This window comes from Oryctolagus cuniculus, chromosome 18 (assembly GCF_051225735.1).
Source record: "Oryctolagus cuniculus isolate XC-2025 breed Fujian yellow rabbit chromosome 18, ASM5122573v1, whole genome shotgun sequence".
Classification (NCBI taxonomy): Eukaryota; Metazoa; Chordata; class Mammalia; order Lagomorpha; family Leporidae; genus Oryctolagus; species Oryctolagus cuniculus.
Window position 1 is genome coordinate 55,148,530 of NC_142884.1, and position 22,311 is coordinate 55,170,840.

Here is a 22,311-nt window from a genome sequence, read left to right on the forward strand (position 1 = left end):
GAGAATTACAAAACATTAAAGAAAGAAATAGAAGAAAATACAAAAAATAGGAAAAGTCTCCCACGTTCATGGATTAGAAAAATCAATATCATCAAAATGTCCTTTCTTCCAGAAGCAATTTACAGATTCAATGCAATACCAATCAAAATACCATGGACATTCTTCTCAGATACAGAAAAAAAAGATGCTAAAATTCAGTTGGTAACACAGGAGACCCTGAATAGCTAAAGCAATCTTATACAACAAAACAAAGCCAGAGGCATCACAATACCAGATTTCAAGACATACTACAGGACAGTTGTAATCAAAACAGCCTGGTACTGACACAAAAACAGATGGATAGACCAATGGAACAGAATAGAAATGCCAAAAATCAATCCAAGAATCTACAACCAACTTATATTTGACCAAGGAGCTAAACATAATCCCTGAAGCAAGGACAGTCTTTAACAAATGTTGCTGGTAAAACTGGATTTCCATATGCAGAAGCATGAAGCAAGACCCCTACTTTACACCTTACACAAAAATCCACTCAACATGGTTTAAAGATCCAAATGCATCTAAAGGATCTAGAAGGATTTGATTTGCCATTATTTTTCTAGATCCTTTAGATGCATTGATACCAGTCATCAAATTATTAGAGAACATCAAAGAAACTCTGCAAGATATTGGCACAGGCAAAGACTTCTTGGAAAAGACCCCAAAAGCACAGGTATCCAAAGCCAAAATTAACAAATGCAATTACATCAAACTGAGAAGCCTCTGTACTGCAAAAAAAAAAAAAAAAAAAAAAAAACCAAAAAAAAAAAAAAAAACCAGGAAGGTGAAGAGGCAACTAACAGAATGGGAGAAATTATTTGTAAACAATTTAACTGATAAAAGATTAATAACCAGAATATATGAATATATAAAGAGATCAAGAAACTCCACAACAACAAAACAAAAAACCCACTTAAGAGATGGGCCAAGGACCTCAATAGACATTTTTCAAAAGAGGCAACGGATTCTGTCCTGGTTGCCCCTCTTCCAGGCCAGCTCTCTGCTGTGGCCAGGGAAGTGCAGTGGAGGATGGCCCAAGTACTTGGGCCCTGCACCCCATGGGAGACCAGGAGAAGCACCTGGCTCCTGCCATCGTATCAGCGCGGTGCGCCGGCTGCAGTGCACCAGCCGTGGCGGCCATTGGAGGGTGAACCAATGGCAAAGGAAGACCTTTCTCTCTGTCTCTCTCTCTCACTGTCCACTCTGCCTGTCAAAAAATAAATAAATAAAAAATAAAAAAGAGGGAATCCAAATGGCCAACAGACACAAGAAAAAATGCTCAGGAACACTAGCTATCAGGAAAATGTAAACCAAAACCACAATGAGGTTTCACCTCACCCCAGGAGGAATGGCTTTCGTACAGAAATCAACAAACAATAAATGCTGGTGAAGATGTGGGGGAAAAGGTACCCTAATACACTGTTGGTGGGAATGTAAATTAGTAAAACCATTCTGGAAGGTAGTTTGGAGATACCTCAGAAACCTGAATATAATCCTACCATATGACCCAGCCATCCCACTTCCTGGGAATTTACCCAAGGAAAATCAAGTCAGTAAATAAAAGAGATATTTGCACCCCCATGTTTATTACAGCTCAATTCACATAGCTGACATGGAATCAACCAAAATGCCCATTATCTGAAGACTGGATAAAGAAATTATGGGATATGTATTCTATGGAACACTAGACAGCAGTAAAATAAAAAATGAAATCTGGTCATTTGCAACAAAATAGATGAATCTGGAAAACATCATACTTGGTGAAATAAGCCAGTCCCAATGGGACAAATACCATATGTTCTCCTTTATCTGTGATAACTAATAGAGCACCTAAAAGGAAATATGTAGAAGTGAAATTGACATTTTAAGAAGCAATGACTTGAACAGCCCTGTCTTGACTGTCGAGGAACAGTTTTTTTTTTCTTCTTAATAGAGAATGGGACTGGGAATGGGAGAAGAAGGAGGAAGTGGGGTAGGAATTGGGGTTGGAGGGCAGGTATTATGGGAAGAACTACTATATTCCTAAAGTTGTGCTTATGAAATTTGTACCCATTAAATAAAAGTTTTCTTTGGGAAAAAATAAAATAAATCCCATTTCCACAAACTTTTTGAATTAGGGAAGTACCACATTAATGGGTTAAGATATTGAGGTGTGGGATGGGCATTGTGGTACAATGGGTTAATCCACTGCTTGGGATGACTGCATCTTGTGTCAGAGTGTATGAAATCAAGTCCTACCTCAGCTTCTATTCCAGCTTCCTGCAAATGCACCCTGGGAAGCAGCATATGACAGCTCAAGCACTTGGGTCCCTGTTACCCATGTGAGAGACCCAGAAGTTCCTGGCTCCTGGCTTTGGTGGGCCCAGCCCTGGTTTTTATAAGCATTTTGGGGAGTTAACCAGAAGACGGAGGACTTTTCTCTCTCTCTCTTCTCTCTTCTCTCTCTCTCTCACTTGGCTTTTGAAGTAAACAAATATACTTCAAAAAATAAATAAAACTGAGGTTTCACAGGTACAGGCTTTTGTGAATAGTAATTGCCTACCTAATATATAGTTTCCTTCCACCTTTTCTCCTTATATGCATTAGTCCTCTTCCTCATGAAGACAAGATATAATTCAGGGATAAGTGGGTTTTTCTGAACTTCAATGCCACACAATATTTTTCCCAAGCAGACTAAGCCTATAAAGTCAAATGTGGCTTCTAGAGCTCCACAATTTGATTTCTTAATAAACATTTGCTGAACTGAATGAAAATGCTTCCCTTTTTCTTTTGACTGATGCAGAACAATCTTAGTTTTAAAATCTACAGATAATAAGAGAATTGACTGGTGATCCACATAGATTTTAGAATCAGACTTACTGTAAAATAAGATTGACCAAATTGACCTATTTCCCATATAAGTTCTCAACTACCCTATTTATTGGCTGAAAGATTAAACAGTAATTAAAGCATACATTTTCACTAATTTACCAAATATTTATTTGCTAAGGTATTGGAAACAGTTTCTTGGTTTTTTGAAGGCCAAGAATTTCAAAATTTTGCTAAAAATCAGTATCTTTTTTTTTTTAAAGATTTATTTGTTTGAAAGGCAGATTTACAGAGAATCAGAAGCAGAGAAGAGAGAGAGAGAGGTCTTCGATCAGCTGGTTCACTCCCCAAATAGCTGCAATGGCCAGAGCTGCTCCGATCCGAAGCCAGGAGTCAGAAGCTTCTTCTGGGCTTCCCATGCGAGTGCAGGAACCCAAGCACTTGGGCCATCCTCTACTGCTTTCCCAGGCCATAGCTGAGAGCTAGATCAGAAGTGGAGCAGCCAGGACTCGAACTGGCATCCATATGGGAAGCCAGCACTACAGGCAGCGGCTTTATCCGCTATGCCACAACACCAGCCGCCAAAAAGCATTATCTTAATACCAAAGCAACTTCAAACCATTATTTATTTCCCATACATAAACACTGTTGCACAATAATATTTCTAACTTGAGGTATATTTGGCTTAAGATTAAGTATATTTATTATTACAATGACTATGAAGAAATAAGGAAAATATTATTTTTCTGTAAGACAATGAAATATTTTTATAAAAAAAACTTGGAATAAAATTATATTATCTGTATCAAAAAAAGATGCTGATCGTTCCCCAAGAACATATTTTTGCAACTTTACCATTCAGGGATAGATTCCATTGCTTTTCACTCATAAAGATTCAAGAAACATATATTGAATTCCTATCATTTGCTAAAAGAGTTACATACAGGGATAATGAATAATACATGGCTCCTGCCTTCAGGGAGTTCTCATTCTAGGTTGAATTCTCACCTTCTGGAATAAATGAGTCAATGGGAAACAAAAATGGGATTGAATTCAAGTTCCAAGTAGTATAAATCTAAAGGAAATTATAAACATTTGTCTTGTAAATGAAATAACATACTCCTTTTTAGATTTAATGCATAAATGAGATTTTTTTCTCATTCTACATATTTGTTTCAACTAATTCTTTAAAAAGCTTCAACCATTATTTTAGAGTATTACAAGCTATGCTTATATTAAATGTTAAGTAGTGCTCAAATATATTTAAATTTCAACATGGAGTTGTTATTAGTCAACTTACAGAGCTGTTGTGACTCTACTTTCCAATAGTAAGTGACTTAAGGGAATGAAAATAATCCAAAGACGAATGTTTCTGGTGGAGTTTGTGCTCATACAGTGGGACACTCAGGCACACTGTGTGGTTGAATACATAAAGCTCCAGATTACGTGCAGATTACTAGTCTCCAAGAAATCTTCCTACTCCATCCTAGTTACCCAGACATTAAAAAGTTTACCATGATAATGATAGGATAATAAGAAAACTACATGAAGATCAATCATCACTATGTAACTAGTTACCAAGCAAGATTTATTATAACAAAACGAGGAAAACTGAGGAGATGTTTGGAGGGAGTTTGGTCCTCCAAAGAATAACATAATGGAAGAGAAAGATATTGCACGGAGAGAGATATATACAATGATTAATTCACACCTTCAAGTAACAATTAACTTCTGAGAATTTTTGATCTCTTGCTTTTGATCTTTTGTTCTGACATAATCATTCTTTGTTAAAAAGAAAAATCATAGAGCAAGTGTTATGGTGTAGCGCTGCCTCTTGGGATGCTGGCAATCTATACTGGAGCACCAGTTAGAGTGCTGACTACTCTGCTTCTGATCCAGCTCCCTGCCAATGCTTTTGGGGAAGTAGCAGATCACAGTTCAAGTGCTGGGGCCCATGCCATGCATTTGGGGGACTCAAATGGAGTTTCAAGTTCCTGGTTCCTGCGTGAATTAGCCCCAGCTATTTCAGACACTGGGGGAGTAAACCACCTGATGGAAGATTTCTCTTTTCCTCTCTCCCTCTGTCACCCTGCCTTTTAAATAAATAAAGAATTCCTTTTAAAAACACAAAGAAGAAATACACAACAGAAATTTAGAACAGAATCAAAACCTATCATCTTGCAAGGTGTATCTTGAATAGTAGGTACAGATTCATTCATTACTCACCAAATATCTTTTTTAAAAAGATTTATTTATTTATTTGAAAGTTGGAGCTACACAGAGAGAGAAGAGGCAGAGAGAGAAAGAGCTCTTCCATCCTATGGTTCACCCCCCAATTGACCGCAACAGTCAGAGCTTCGATGATCTGAAGCCAGGAGCCAGGAGCTTCTTCTGGGTCTCCCACATGGGTGCTGGGGCCCAAGGATTTGGGCCATCTTCTATTGCTTTCCCAGGCCAAAGCAGAGAGCTGGATCGGAAGTGTAGCAGCTGGGTCTTGAACTCGTGCCCATATGGGATGCCAGTGCTTCAGGCCAGGGCGTTGACCTGCTGTGCCACCGTGCCGATCCCACCAAATATCTTTCAATACATTATGAGAATACACCTAAGGCTCCAGTTGACACAGAAGCTCTCCAGTATAGATTAAATGAATCTGTAGCCCTTAATCCTTCTGCAGAATATTAAAGGCAAGAAAGTATTCTAATTTCTCACAGAATTATTTTTGAAAATCTTCCTTTCCCCCTTTATTCAAGCTCAATGTTTTTGACAAAGAGATAAAGCTCTTCCTTTCAAATTACATGGCCAATCCTAACATCAATGACTCAAATAAACAGACTTCTTCCATGAAGGTATAAGTGGTGAAAATACCAAAAATGATCAAATGCTTTTTGGAACCATGACCCACATTGTCAACCACATCACACCCCCATAATTGGAGGTACATAATACAGGTCAACATGATAAAAGTTCTGATCATGCTATGATAATCAACCATGTTAATATGTAATTAATTCACTCATGAGTTTCGTGGTTTACACTGGGAATCTCTATTTCACACAGCATTTACTAATACTTCACAGGATGTACCTGGATATTCACAATGGTACTTGCTCCTCCCTGTTTCGTTTCTGCAGCATATATAGCCTGAGTAATCCTGAAATCAAGTCTGCCAAGGACATGTACATGAGGTTATACAGCAAAATTATTGATAAAGCACTTTCTTTGTGTAAAGAATGAGTGCAACACACTCCCTGGTAAGTGATACAGGTTGTAATACATAAGGCAAGGCCTTTGATCTCAAATGGATTTTTTTTCCTCTCTTATTTCTCTGTTGAGAGAGGTGCTAGAGATAAGACAGGAAGTAGGATATTTTTAGCTAAGAAGCAGCTCTTCTTAAGAAATACACCTTTAGGGAAATATTGCTGGAGGATACTACATTTTACTCTGTTTAGTAAATGTGCATAGAAGTTCAATACTTGTTTGTTGAGTGAATCAATGTTTAAAGATTAAATGATGTAAGTGCAGAGTATCATAGGGGATGTGACTGATTATCTATCTATTGCTTCTGATTCAAATGTCATTATGATTGAAAATGGCAATATTAAAGAAAAACAGTGTCAAGATGTAAGACAACTTTGCTTTGCCTTGCCTTAAAAAAATACACTAACAAAATATTCATGTGATTTTCCATTTGCCTCCCATAATCTAAAATTAGTTCATTTCTTATTTATTATTGTTTCTATCTTCAATTCATTAATACCCTGGACCTTGGAAAATAATAATTATTATTACTAGAATTGGAAATATGGTGGATATATTTGAATGAACATTCCCTTTTTTCATGGCAATATTCTGAACAATACACATAATATACATTAATCCTCTCAACATATTTGTGAGAGATCCCATATTATCTTTTTTCCACATATGAGAAATATGGAACTTAAAGAAGTTAAATAAATTGCCCTAGATCATTCAACTAGTGTGAAAAGCTGGGACTTCAAATCAAAGGTCCTGCTTGCTTCTTCCATTGAAACTCACAGTTTATTGTACTGAAGCTAAAAGCCTGTGAGTGCTTCTCAGCCACCATTATCCTTTCTTGAACTGCTGCACTTTTACAGGATGGTAACAATTCCTACCATGTGTAGCTCTCCTCCTCTTTTCTTTACTCATTTAGAAGATTTTAATGTCCCAATGAGCCACCGTTCTAAACAGCAGAATACTACAGATCCCCCTCAGAGGAATGCATTTTCAATTTAATAATGAAAGTTGATGGGAAAATGGGATTTGCTTCACAGGAATTTGCCAGCTTTTCCAGAATTCATTCATTGCATAAGCTAGTAGACACTTTGTTATGGAGAGAAATAGAGTAATCCCTGAATCAATTACTGAATATTATTAGACATCTTAAAGATAGTGGCCATGTATTCTTGTTCATTTGTGTAGCTCTCAGAGCAGAATTCTGAAAGCTGACCTCTAGTAACTGTTTATGGAGCAGGCTTTTGGTCTAGCAGTTAAGGTGTTGGTAAGGATTCCAAAGTTGCACATAGGAGAATATCAGTTCGAAGTCTCTGGCTCTGGCTCAAGATCTGCTTATCGCTAACATAGACCTTGTAGGGTAGCACTGTGGACTCACCTAAGTGGGTTCCTGTTACCTACATGTGAGGTTTGAATTGAATTTCTGACTTCAGCTGTGGCCTCCTGCCAGGGCTACTGTGGGCATCTGGGGAGCAAACCAGTGGATGGGGATGGGAGCTCTGGCTCTGGCTCTGGCTCTGTTTCTTTCATTCTGCCTCTCAAATAAATAACACAATAAGATAGGTGAAGGAAAATGCCTTTTTGACATTATTGAAAAATCATTATTCTCATTAATAGAAGTTAAAAGAGTAAATTCACATTAATAGGAGTTAAAATAGTAAGAAAAATAAGCTGTAATTTCTTCTATGAGTTTATTAAGTAGGAATAAAATAGTACTATAGTCAAATATCACAGGAAAACTACATTAATCATTTAATTCAAAACTAAATATTTTTTGTGCTCGCTCACTGCTGTGGACAACATGATGAACATCAAGAAAATAATGGTGATGTGCTGTTTGGTTGGGGAGAAAGACTTACATTTTTACTTGTAGTATTTATGTTGCTACATCTTGTAAAAGATAAGAGCTGGGTGTCGTATGAGAAAGAATAAAGACGTTTGGTTTCATGGAGAAGCATCCCGGAAGCTTTCTCAATAGAAGTAAATGTTTCACAAATTATTCAGAAATGCTGGTTGCTAATCGGCTAGTTGCTGGTATGGCATAGGATACGAATACAAGAACAATGAAACAGCTCATACGAAACCTCTGAGGAATTACTTCAGGCTAAAGTAAAGGAATGAAAGGAGATCAGACCTGAGGGAGCACAAATGCTGTCGAACAAGGTCCACAGTCTGTGGAAGTCTGGATAGACAGGTGGGAGTAAAATCATGCAATGTCTTTTAGAAATGCTGAGCATTTTATCTTTAAACAGTGAAAAATAAGGCACATGCGGTGTCCTGACTGAAGTTTCCAAAATGCTAATCCAACCATATCACCTTCATGAATAAGAGTCAAGTTCTGATGGGAAAGATGAGCAAAGGGATGATGCAAATTATTGAGAATTATTATTTAGAAGAATTATTTAGAATCATTTTTATTTAGAAACCTGGAGGAAGCTAGGGGTTCTTGGCTTTGGATTGGCCTAGCTCCGGCCATTGCTGCCATTTGAGGACTGAACTCCTGGATGGAAGACCTCTCTCTCTGTCTCTCTCCTTCTGTCTCAAATAAATAAAATATTTTTTAAAAAATAAGCAAAGAATTGAGAACTAAATATAGAATAACTTCCATGAAGAGATTAAATTTTGTTTAATGTTAATGCTGACCACCTTCACAAAATCATCTCAACTAATGCACCACTTGGCATGTAGAACTGCCAAATTTAGAGATCGATGAATGGAGTTTTGACCAAGCTGAATTTTTTTTCATGTCAGGATTTTTCATATCTCACTAAGACCCATATCAAAACTGGTTGTCCAGTTCTTGATTCTCCATGATAGAAATGAAAGAACAACAACAACAAAAACTGAATAGGCTGTTTGGAGAGACTTTCTGTGACCATAGCCTCACTCTTTCCTCTACTCAGGATTTCTTGCTGAAACATTTCTTGCAGTACCAGAGCTATAGGTGATTTTAATAGTGTAATTCCTATAAGTACTGCAAATGGGCTTTTACCATCTTTGTGTCCCTCGCACCTAGGTGTGAACTGGACTCATAATAAACCCTCAAAACACCTTTACATGAAAAAAAGCTTTTGAAAATAAGTTCAAGCTTATATTCTTATTTGATTTTTAGAAACTAAGATCCAATCACTACATGTATGAGAACAAAAATATCTAAATAATAATACATGTTATAAAATATTAACTCTGCTGGATAGTAAAAATATGAAAAACTAACATAATGAATTAACACTAATTATCTCACTGTATTTCAACAATAATCCTCTAAAGTAGGCATTGTCTCCATGTCACAGGGAAAAATGTAGAATGGAGTTAAAGAAATGACATAACCTAGTAAGTGTGTAAGAAATGCACTTCTACCTCATAAATAGCACATTAACCTCCAGTACAGAACACTAATATTCATAGAACCAAACAGGTTTTTGCTTTCCTTTCAGATGCCCTTTATCTACTCTCATTTTATATTTTTTGACTGAAAATTTACAAGAATGACTTTACCATAATGTTATCAAAAAGTAGTTGGATAAAGCTGAAAAAAAAAAAAACCTTCATACTGGGAAATCTTAGCAGGAAAGGATGTTTCTGGAACAATCTCCATTACAGTGCTCAGCATTCTGTAATAATGGGTCTTACAGGCTCCAGGAAAACTCAAAACTTCTGAGATCTTTCTGTGACAAATGGTTAAATACTGGAAGTGCCAACTGACTAGTAAGTGCCCCCATATAGATAATCCTATGATCACAGTTGCCATGTGAGATTCAGTAAAATAAGATGCAGAATAAGGTTATCCCACACTTAAGCCAACAAGCAGAATCAAATTTTTTATTAAGACAATCCAAATCCCTTTATTGACATTAAAATCATTAAGCTTAAGAAAAATGGTACCCAACCACTTAACTGTATTAGCATTCAAATAAAAAGAGAAAATATTAAAATATGCTTAACTATTATAAATTTCTAAGTATAATTTAGTAGACCATATCAACACTGCAAATTAGTTGCAAAATGCATATATGTATGTGTGTTACATGCTGAGGTTAAAACAATAGATCTATTTTAATCCCATTTTCTAAAAGAACTAGTTGTATTACAGAAGTGATTTTTTTCATGTATGTTCTGTCTCAAAGCAGGCTAGGCAGTCTTTGAATAAACAGAAACCTCATGATATAAAAATCTTAAGGTAAGCTTACAGAAAATGTCTGCATTGACTCAAATAATCACTAGACTCCAATAAAATTCATTGTGGAAAAAGGAAGAAAAGAGGTAAATTTATATTGTGTTTTATTATATTCTTTAATGTTATCTAATTTCCAAACAGTAGAACTAAGGTAATGCAAATTCTATTTTATGAGGGCAAATTAAGCCTAGTTTGCATACGCATAAAGAAGTATCTATTTTTACAGTAAAAATATCAAGTCCCTGAATAGTATTTTTATGATGTTGCTTAACAAGTTTGTACTTCCTTGGCAAGAAGAAGTTATTTTACTCCTCAAGGATAAAACAGAAAGAAAAAAAAAGGAATAATAAGCTAAGTAAAATGCTCAATTCTGTGCAACTCATTCCAATTTCAATAGTGTTTTTATTAGTATTGATTTTCTTCACTCTGCTCTCATGGAGACGGACTTGAAGTACTTCAGGCAGGAGGTCCAGCCTGCTAGGGTCTCCTAGAGTCCTTCAAACTGACATTGGATGATTGCTTGCATTCTCTCCAATGCACTTTCATCCTCTTTGTGGTCAAAACAGTCTATGTTCCTAGGTCAATCCTTATGTTAATAAACGTGAAGTTGTCAATGCATGCATTTAATACAAAGCAAATGCTCCATTGAGAACATTAGGTGTACCTGGGTAATTTAGTATTTCTAACTGATTTTCAGAGTAGATTAGGTGTTAATGTAATATTGCTTGGCAAATCATTTCAGCAGAAGCAAGTTAGCGGAAGTGGTTATATATTCAAAATTAGGTTTTGGCCAATTGATTCTTAATTACACAATGAGAGACTCAAGAGATCAAAGTTAATAGTCCTTTCTCTCCCCTCAGACATACAGATGCACACACATACACAGACACACACACACACAGACACACACACACAGACATGCAGGTACACCTTTAAAAGTTCTAGCGCTCCCAGGAATCAAAGTATATCCTGGCAGTATTTGTCTAAGAATAAAGCTTCAAATGTCTAAGCAAGACCACCTACAGTCTATCTGATTGTTCCCTTCAAGGAAGGCAGAAAGAATGTCGATTTAAGAGCCACAAGCAGCAGCTAAGTGTAGTTTAAAAGGAACACACTGGAAACCCTCCCTCCCTGTCAGCTTCGCTGGTTTTTTTTTGTGAAAAAGAACACCAGTTAATGTGACTTCAAGAGACTCCAAACCATTTAAGTAGCCATTCAGCTCAGGCACAAAGGAGGACAGGACAGGATTTAACGATAGAAATGAAAGGACTGACTTAAACATATGTGAAGAACTATATATAGGTTTATGAACACAAACATTCACACACACACACACACACACAATCCTTTCTCCTTCCCTCCCTCCCTCCTTGTCTCCCTTTTGCTCTGTTCCAGCCACACAGGTTTTCTGAACGTGATAAATTTTCTCTATAACACAGAACCTTTGGACTTCCTATATTTTCCACGCATGAAATACTCTCCACGTGACTCTGTATTTGGCTGGTTTTTCACTCTTCAGGTTACAACTTGAATGTTACCCCACCTCTGCTGACCAGAATATTAAAAATTGTTTCTTCTCCCTTCTTTCATTCACCTTTATCATATATTTTCTTTCATCTTGCAGTGTCTGCCTTCAAGTAAGCACTCAATACAATGATCTATTAATATCAGCTGATCTATTAGATGAGTACTCTACTTGAGTCAACTGGTAAAACATGGTACAATATAAATGAGACGTGCATTGACTATATTACATCATCCCAGGTATGTAGAAATAAACCAGTTTTTGCCTCAAGAAGTTCATGCCTTTTGGGAAAGGATGGTAAGTAAATTGACCGAACCATGTGGTTGATGAGAGATTGAAAAGCACAGAGATTTAAAGAAACCTGGAAAACAGAGTTGAAGTCCGTCTGCAAAAAGCAGTGAAAATTCCTGAGGCTGATTACAGCATAGGTGGACCCTCAGGGATTGAACTAAATAAAAGAATGCTTGGAAGTGCATTCCAGTAGAAGAAAAGCATGTATTCAGGCTTGAAGTTATGAGAGCTTTTGATCTATTTGAAAATTGAACTTATCTATGTGAGTGTGGTGATATTCGGTAAAGCAGCTAAACAAAACACAGCTGTATCAGTATAGGACGGCAATGTTGCCACATTCAGAGCACAGTAAAATTCTATCATTTTTATGATTTAGCTCAAAATTTATCAAAGCCATTTCCTAGTACTGTTATTTACCAACTATTCTATAGGAAAGCAAAAAATAAATTAACCACTGAAGGTTAACAGCAAGGGCTCTGGTGTCAAAGCACCTAAGTGTTAACCTGCGTTTCCTACTTAATCCTTGAAAAGCCACCTGTCTGGAGAATAGCAGGCTCAATCCTCAGTTCCTGCTTCTTTGATAGGAGTTAATATTCTTCAACACTACTTTGTGAAGAAAACTGATGCAAATGGAAAGATTTCATAAAGAGTGTCGCCCTCCTGAAAACCTGCAGTCCCCTCTTGCACCTCTGACGTGATCTACGACCAGGAGAATTTCAGAGGCAATTTCAGTAATACATGGATTCTCTGTTCTCTGCTCAGGAGCCTGACACGGAAAGCTCCCTTTGATCTGACCCTAACCAAGTCCTCACAGCTCCATTCCAGTCACTATGACCCCCCAGCCATTCTGCATGACAACATAAACCCCCAGCCACAGGTAACTTCACAGTTTCCTGTATTCATAAGGGGCTTGTTCTCTCTGCCTGGAGTCCCTTTTATTTGACCAACTACTAATTTTCCTTCAAAAACCAAAAATGAACTCAGTTTTTGATTCTGTTTCTATAGTCCTTCTTTGTACCATCCCTACACACACACACACACACACACACACACACAGAGAGAGAGAGAGAGAGAGGAGAGAGAAAAAGCACTCTCATCCAACAACGGGAGTCATTGTGCACCTACTCCCCATGTAGGATCTCTGTCCTTAATGTGTTATATTATGTGAATTAACGGTAAAACTACTACTCAAACAGTACTTTATACTTTGTGTGTCTGTGTGGGTGCAGTCTGTTTTAATCTTTACTTAGTATATACTAAGTTGATCTTCTGTATATAAAGATAATTGAAAATGAATCGATGAAGAATGGAATCGGAGAGGGAGTGGGAGATAGGATGGTTGCGGGTGGGAGGGAGGATATAGGGGGAAAAGCTGCTATAATTCAAAAGTTGTACTTTGGAAATTTATATTTATTAAATAAAAGCTGAAAAAAAGCTTTATATTTTATGCCTACCTACAGGCTTTTTTTTTTTTTTTTTTTTTGGACAGGCAGAGTGGACAGTGAGAGAGAGAGACAGAGAGAAAGGTCTTCCTTTTGCCGTTGGTTCACCCTCCAATGGCCGCCACGGCTGGCATGCTGCAGCCAGCGCACTGCGCTGATCTGAAGACAGAAGCCAGGTGCTTCTCCTGGTCTCCCATGAGGTGCAGGGCCCAAGCACTTGGGCCATCCTCCACTGCCTTCCCAGGCCACAGCAGAGAGCTGGCCTGGAAGAGGGGCAACCGGGGAAGAATCCGGTGCCCCGACTGGGACTAGAACCCGGTGTGCCGGCGCCGCTAGGTGGAGGATTAGCCTATTGAGCCGCGGCGCCAGCCTACAGGCATCTTTCACATAGGAAAGGCCAGGGTCTACTGTAATTACTGATGCATGTGTTCAAAGCAATGACTTTGGCTATACAATGTGCAGTGCCCAGAACAAAAAGAAAATGTGGAGGAAATACCTGGGTAAAAGTGTTATTTATGGAACTACAATATGAAGGTATTGTCCTTTCTTCTGTGTGTCTCTTGCTTACATGGATGCTCTGCTGTCTCAATGAACTTCACTTTTAAAACTATTAAGAATTTCAAGACAGTGACAGCAGAGCACTGATCTAAGCATGAAGCACTCCTCGGAAACAGAGACCATGGACTTTGGGATATGCCCAAGAAGCCAGCAGCACTGCCTCTCTAGAATCTGAGGTCTTAGGATGTTAGGAATGCATGCCCTATATTTTTCTTTCCTATCTTCAGCACAGAGCTTGTCACACGGTAGGCACTCAACAAGCTTATTGAAATTTTATGTTGTGAATAGCGCAACATGGCATATTGAGTCCATAACCTCATACTCAAAAACCACTCTAAGGTTGAGAGACCTACAGTATGAATAACAAAAATTCACCATCCACATTCACATGCAGCTTACTCTTTCTGCCTGAAGTCATTTGCTTCATTTGGCCAACTCATATATACGGAATGATTCATAAACAGGTGGCGTGCCACTAATTTTGAGCTGTGCCCCCTCTTTCATTCAGTCTGCTTATCTGTTTCCCTCCTTCCTCCCCTTCTCAGTCCCTTCATCACTCTCAGCATCAATTAGGGCCATGACTGGCTGGAACTTTGAGGTCCAGCTCAACAGCATACTCCCTGCTGGCTTCAAGATTGTTCACCTCGATTTACCGCTTTACCGACTTTGGCTTATTCACATTCTCAGGAAATTTGCATTCCTTCAACTTACAAGATGAAAGCTCTAAGAACATCAGAGTAGCATCCCCAATGGGCTCCCTGCTTCTACTCTTGTTCTCCCACAGTTCATTCCCCATGAAAGAAGACCCACTGATCTCTGAAAAAGCATGAATAGGAGCACTTACAAGTAGAGTAGTAATGAACCCCCCTCACATATTTCCTGGGCCAATCGCTTTCATGGCTTCTGAGGTCCTGTCCCTGCCGCTCTCCTCCCTGTCCCTCCCTCTTCTCTGTTTCCCTCACTGTTGATGGTGCCAGTCTGTTCTCCTTTTCCTTGGATCTGCTCAGCTGCTTTCTACCTCAGGGAAGGAGTTTGCACAGCCCTTTCATTCCAGTCTCTGTTCTTATATTACCTCTTTCCAGAGGAAACCCCTAAATGTTTTTTGTTCGGTCTCCTAAGCCTGCTTTATAGATAGCTCTTTCACAAGGAGAGTTCTGCTCCATTAACAACTTTAGCTGCAGAGGCATATTTGGCACAGGTAAGACACAGTTAAGATGCTTCTTGGGACACCCATATCGCAGTGCCTGGGTTGGATTCCCAAGTCCTCCCACACTGGGAGGCAGCAAGTGATGGTTCAAGTACTTGAGTCCCTGCCATCCACTTGGGAGATCTAGATGGAGTTCCCAGCTCCTGGCTTTGGGCTGGGTGTTGTAGGTATTTGAGTATGAACTACTGAATGTGGGATATTTATTTCTCTCTCTTTTTCTCTCTTTCTCTCATCTTTCAAATACAAATAAAGTTGACAAGTCTATGCTTAAAAAATTATTTGAAAATGTTGTTTGTTTATCTGAGATTTAAAATAATGCTAGGGGTGCCCGTGCTGTGGTGTAGTGAGTAAAGCCACTGCCTGCAATGCTGGCATCCCATATGGGTGCTGGTTCATGTCCCAGCTGCTCCACTTCCGATCAAGCTCTCTGCTATGGCCCAGGAAAGCAGTAGAAGATGGCCCAAGTCCTTGGGCACCTATACCCATGGGAGACCACCTATACTGTATGGGAGACCAGGAAGAAGTGCATGGCTCCTGGTTTTGGATCAGCGCAGCTCCAATCATCGCAGCCATCTGGGGAGTGAACCAGTAGCTGGAAAACCTCCCTCTATCTGCCTTTGCTTCTCTGTAACTCTGCCTTTCAAATAAATAAATACATCTTTTTTAAAAAATAATAAAATAAAAAGTGAGGTGAGATCTGTCTTGTGTTTCACACATGACATCTTTCACACCTGAAAAATGCTTAGCAAATGACAGAATCTCAATCTCAATCAATAATTATTAAATGTGTTAAAAGTAGGAAGAATATAAATATTGAATAAACACATCTCCATGTGAATGAGCTTAGCCTTAGATCCTGTGTAAAGATGCAGTGGACATGGGTTTGAGGTGGGAGGAGGGAGGTGGGAGGAGGGAGGTGGGAGGAGGAGGAACACGAAGCAGAATGTGGCAGTGACTGTGTCGTGCTCAGCATTTCCTGTCGCCATCCTGAGGGATCTGCTTTTAGAAGAGAGTGCTGAGCTCATCTTTCACAAGCCAGTTAGTCTTGGGCCCAAAGCACTGCCTCCAATACAGCTGGACTTAATGGGCTTTGACTTAAAATTGGTGATTGATTCCATTCTCCCAACTGAATGTGTGCTGTTTCTTCAGTTTGTGGGTGTATGTGCGTGTGTGTGTGTGTGTGTGATTAAAAAAAAGGCAAAGGGGTCACTTCTATAAAATCGTGTAAAACACAAGTAACTCATTTCCCATATCCACACTCCCCCACTCCTACCTGAGGACATAGTTAACAACTTCCCCAGGTGCATTTTTCTAGATATTCCCTATACACATCCATGCTAGCATGTACATAGCCTATCTTTGCTTTCTAGAAATGAAAAGCATGGTTATGTGCGATATCTTAGCTATGTTTTCATGGACTATATTGTGGAAATCAGTAATGTCATGTACTTACATCCGTTTGGTACTTTTATTAGCTATTTTGGAAGCTATTAAACATTAATCCATGGTATAGATATAGCATGATTTGTCTTAAAATTTTTCCTTTTGATAAATGTGTGCATTGATTCTGCTCTCCCCAGCCCCATTCTCATTGTGGGGTTGGAGTCTGAAGTTGAAGGCTGTGTTGTAGCTTGAATTCACCACCTTACTGTGGGAAACTGATTCTTCCTTCAATGTTAACAGCAGAATCAGGAAAGGAGAGGGATGAGGGGAGGCAACCAGAGGAAGCAGGCCACTTGCACAGTAACTGATGCAAGGAGTCCAAAATGCAACATTGTTTTTGTTATGTATCCAAATGCTCATAACTTTAGTTTTCATATTGATGTTTTCCTAAAATTTATTTCAGAGGAAAACTTTATATCACCACTATAACAGAAAACCTGTATCACATGCCATAAATAAATGTAATCATAAAAGTAAATTCAATGAAAACAAAGCAATGTTATTAAATTCTGTCTCCATGCAGTTGCCAGCCAAAGGCTCTCAGAAAGAGAGAAGGGGCCTCAGGCCCAGGGAGGTGTTAATCTCTCTTTTTAACACTCCTAACGACCAACAATAAACTGAGACTTTGTTCTCCACTGTGATAAGGACTGAAAGAAAGGAAGAGGGAATGCCTTGGGAAAAAGCAAACTACCCAATTTCTAAAGACCTTCTCAAACTCCCACAGTTTCTGAATACACAAGGAACCAAATATACCAGTAATGTTAATTGATTTTTTGTTGTTATTTTCTTTAATTGTGAATCTTGTAACAAATCAGACATAAATGAATGCTTAAAAACCCACTTTTGAGCTTATTCTGTTTGACTCTTTCTGTTTGGCTTATCTCTACAGAACAAGAGGCAGCCAATGGTAACACAACTAAACCCTGGGGCATTTCCGTTTAGAAAGTCCTTCCAACCTCAGCTTCCATTACAATGAGTACTGGCTCCAGGCTAAGACACTTGGCTGTTGCCCTAGCTGAACTCCTAACTGCATTTGTGGCCTTGGACAAGTCGCTGCTCTCTCTGGGCCTCAGTCTGCCCCATCATTTACTTTTCTCTCCCTCTGTTGACGAGTGTCAACCAGAGCTCTCTCCTTAGTTAAATAATTAGCATTCCATATGGCTTACTGACTACCTCTCTACTTTCAAACTAATTCACTGCTGATTTTTGTTTTCTAATGAGAGTTAACAGAGAGAGATGGAGGGAGATACACACACACACACACACACAGAATCTTCCACCCACTGGCTCACTCCCCAAATGGCCACATAGGCTGGAGCCATGGATTTAGGGGATCAAGGACTTGGGCCATCTTCTGCTGCTTTTCCAGGTGCATTAGCAGTCAGCTGGATCAGAAATGGAGCAATGGAGACTCAAATGGATGCCTTTATGGGATGCCAGTGCAGCAGGTGACCTTACCTGCTACACCACAGCATCAGCCACACTGCTGATTCTTTTAAATCAGTCTTTTCTGTTTAAAGTCCTTTGATTGCTTCCCTTTGCGAAATAATAAAGATCAAATTCCTCAAAATAGTCTACTCAGTTCTGTAAATTCTGCCATAGAGACCAAGTTATTTCCTACCTCTGTCTACCCCAGGGCCTTTGCTATATGCTGTTCTTTTTCTCTGAATTATTTTTCCTCCCATATATTCTGTTCTTATTATGGCTTCTGAAGTTGAGGATTGGGATAAGAGTATTCAAAACATAAGAAAAATCCATGTTAAAATGCCCTAAGTTGGCATCCTCTAGGTTTAATTGAATGTTATAAGTAGTCCACATAGGATCAGTTTCTCTAAAGTCTGTAGATTTCCCTTTCTATTTGCTATTTTTTGTCAGTATCCTGTTTATCTCATTCTCAGCCAACTTGTCATACTGATTTTTTTAAAATATATTCGAGAGGCAAAGAGACAGCAGACAGACCAAGAGAGAGCTCCCACCTGCCGGTTCACTCCCACAGACTGGGCCAGGCTGAAGCTGGAGCCAGGAATTTAATCCAGGTCTCCCACATGGGTGGCAGAAACCCAGTTATTTGAGTCCTCACTTTTGCCTGCCAGGATCTGCTTTAGAAAGAAGCTGGGCTAGAAGGTGGAGGCAGGTATCAAACCAAGTCTTTTGATAAGGGATATGAGTGTTTTAACCCACATCTTAACCAATGTGCTAAACATCCACCCCATGACGCTTCATTCATTAATGTGCATACATTTTTGTGTGGGAGTCAGAACCAAAAGCAACCTATCTTTTACCAAAAGCTGAAATCACATCAATTGTTGAATCCCATGTCCAGCACAAGGCCATGTGCAGAGCACTTGTTTCAGATATATTTATTAAATGCTTTTGACAAAAAACTACTTTATGACTCCCAAAGTTCACAAAACCTAAATGTCTTAGCTACCCAATTTTCTATACCTGCCAATTTTCTACAAACTATTGAAGTAGGCAGGCATACAGGTTAAAATCGATAAGCGTTGTGAGCTGGAAGAGCACGCCTTGGCCATGCCCCTGTGTGACCTCACGCCCTACCTGATACCTTCACCACGCCCCTGTGTGACATCACGCCCCTACCTGGCCACACCTGGGTGCCCACCAGCTAATCAGGTTAATTAACCACTCCCCTTTGGAAGTGGGTTAAAAGCCTGGGACAGGGTATATCCAGGCCCTTCTCTTCTTCCCTGGCCTCTTGCCAGGAGGGGGCTTGCTGTAGCCCTGCGCCCCCAGGGCTCATGGCCTTCAGGCCATGTGCTCCAGGCTTCCTGGCCTAGATGCTCCTTCACGTGGCTGGTTCCTGGTGCTCGGTATGAACCCATATTTCCCTCTCTCTTAATAAAGCTCTCACTCTCCTATGCATCTTTCACACTAAATAAAAGCTTAAAATGTACCATGCTGCCTCATTTATTTATGCTGGTATTTAGAATTCTTCTCTAAATATTAGGCAAGAACTCTCTTGGGCTTATTAATATTGGGGATTTATTAATAAGCATATGGTGATATCGTATGGCACCCCTAATTCCGGGAACATATGTGACATCCCAGATGGTACTTCTGGGGAACTTTAAGGGGCCACATTTTTGTATAAATTTAAGGGGGTCATCTCTGATATCACTATGACTTAGAAACCTAACCAAAAATTATTAAATGAGTTCATTTAAGATGGATGCCTCATAAATCAACAACTCTCTCCTGTCACCAAACTTTTATCTAAAAAAAGTAAAGGTAAAAAACCAAAGCAAGAACTAAACAAGCACATCCACAAAATGCCTTACCCCTGCTTACCTTCCTGGTGAAACGTGCTGACAAAGACAGGAGTGGTGTTAGTGTACTTTAGGGGACATTGTGACTGCATATTTCTAAAGAGCTACACTCATTTGCAAGCAGGCACTTTCAAGGAAAGGGGTCATAGTATATATTAAACATTTTCATTTGCAATGGCTTTGTAGCATAACATCTTTGGAGAACAGGTATTTCTGAATCATCCTCTGTTTACACCTGAAACCTGACACAAATTTTTTTTTTTTTTTTTTGACAGGCAGAGTTAGACAGTGAGAGAGGGAGACAGAAAGAAAGGTCTTCCTTTTTCCGTTGGTTCACCCCCCCCCCCCAAATGGCTGCTACAGCTGGTGCGCTGCGCCAATCAGAAGCCAGGAGCCAGGTGCTTCTTCCTTGTCTCCCATGCAGGTGCAGGGGCCAAGCACTTGGGCCATCCTCCACTGCACTCCCGGGCCACAGCAGAGAGCTGGCCTGGAAGAGGAGCAACCGGGACAGAATCCGCCGCCCCAACCGGGACTAGAACCCAAGGTGCCGGCGCTGCAGGCGGAGGATTAGCCAAGTGAGCCACAGCGCCGGCCTACAAATGGTTCTATTGACACATTATGCTTTAATTTTTTAAAAAATGTGACTTTACTAAATGGTTAGCAAAATGGGCTTCCTGGGATAAAAATCTATACTTGCAAGACTAAGGAAGAATTATCATTTAATTTATTGATTTTATCATAAAAGTCTTATGTAGCCAAACTTTCTCATTTTAAGTTATTTCGAAAAGGTGAGTGTAAAGCAGTGCCTTAGTCATCGTGTTTCCTATGCTTCCTCCATAAAGATGTGAAGGAATAACAATTTAAGAGCAAACTATTTTGTATTCTGATATAATTTGGCAGTAAAAAAAGAAGCATTAGGTTATTTAGAAACACACAAACATTATATACCTAAATATTCAAATATATTATTAATTAATCATCATAGAGTTTGTGTTCCAATAAGAACACTAAGGTGTACATACAATCAAATCATTAAAATGAAGTTAATCAAACCAATCATTCCAAAACATAAAAATAAACTATGAGTCATTAATTTTGAGAGAGACATAAGTAAAGAGAAGTCCAGCATTCTAAAACAAACACCACATGCAAAGCCCTGTATTAAAACTCTATACAAAGCCATGAGGATATTTTCACTGAGAGGAGGGAACTGAGTCTTAGAAGGAGTAAAATACTAGCTTAAGTCACACAGCTAGTAAAGAGTAGACATGCCAAAATATCCCACATATGGTTGATTTCCAGCAGTGTGTAGGAATAATTTTTCTCTTTCTAATACATCACATTTCCTTCCAACATGTTAATACTGATAATTAGAAACCAAGTGAGAAATCTCATGCTGGGGTTAAAATATTCATATTATTTGTAATTTGTATCACACTTGGTTGGCCAGTGGTTCTTTAACTACAATGAAGGCTACCTGAAGAACAGTTTTATGCAAATTCTGTCTCCTCCTTCCCCCAAATTTGAAGAAAATAAGAATCCCTGCATATGACCTAGAAACTACTCTGCCAGAAACAATGAAACCAGTTGTGCATCTGAAGATTTTCCTTTCTCCTGTTGCACTTGTTCTGTTCAACTCCCTGACATGTTCTCTTTCCTACTCTTGTTTACAGAATCTTGCTATTCAGGCAATTATGCCCATTTTAAAGATGATGTTACCTCAACAGCTGTGAGACACAGGGTAAATAAAAAACAAATCTGTGAGTCAAATTCAGTTGTTACCTGGCTTCAATTACAATATTCTCCATTAGTAAATCTTTACCTTCCCTTCTTTGCAACTACAATATAAAATAACACCATCAAATAACCAAATCACTAAAAGAAAAGCCTAGCTTTTAGTGTAGAAACTATCGTTCAATATTATCTGAATTGAACCTCTGCAGCTTAATTTAAAAAATGAGGCATCATTTTTTTAGGCTCCACGCATAATAAACTCTCATTTGCACTGTCTATATTCACAAATTCATGCTGCTGAAAACTTGTTTCTGTCAGGGTTGGCCCCTCACATCCCAGTTCTGAGCTGCAGGACAGACTTTGCCCATCACAAGCCCCAGCTATCATTAGTGCATTTCTTTTAGTGTCTGCTTGAGAAAACAGCAGGAAACCTGACAGGGTGCGGGCTGCTCCTGTAAAACAAGTTCTTCAAGACTTTAAAAAAAAAAAAAAAAAAAAAAAAAAAAAAAAAAAAAAAAAAGGATGAGGACATAATGTGGCTATAT

General features: G+C 38.9%; 1 protein-coding gene across 9 annotated transcripts in view; it reads right to left on the reverse strand.

Annotated features, from left to right (window-relative positions):
• Positions 1-22,311, reverse strand: part of CDH8 (cadherin 8) — a 418,197-nt gene that overhangs the window by 325,960 nt on the left and 69,926 nt on the right. The window lies entirely within an intron of this gene.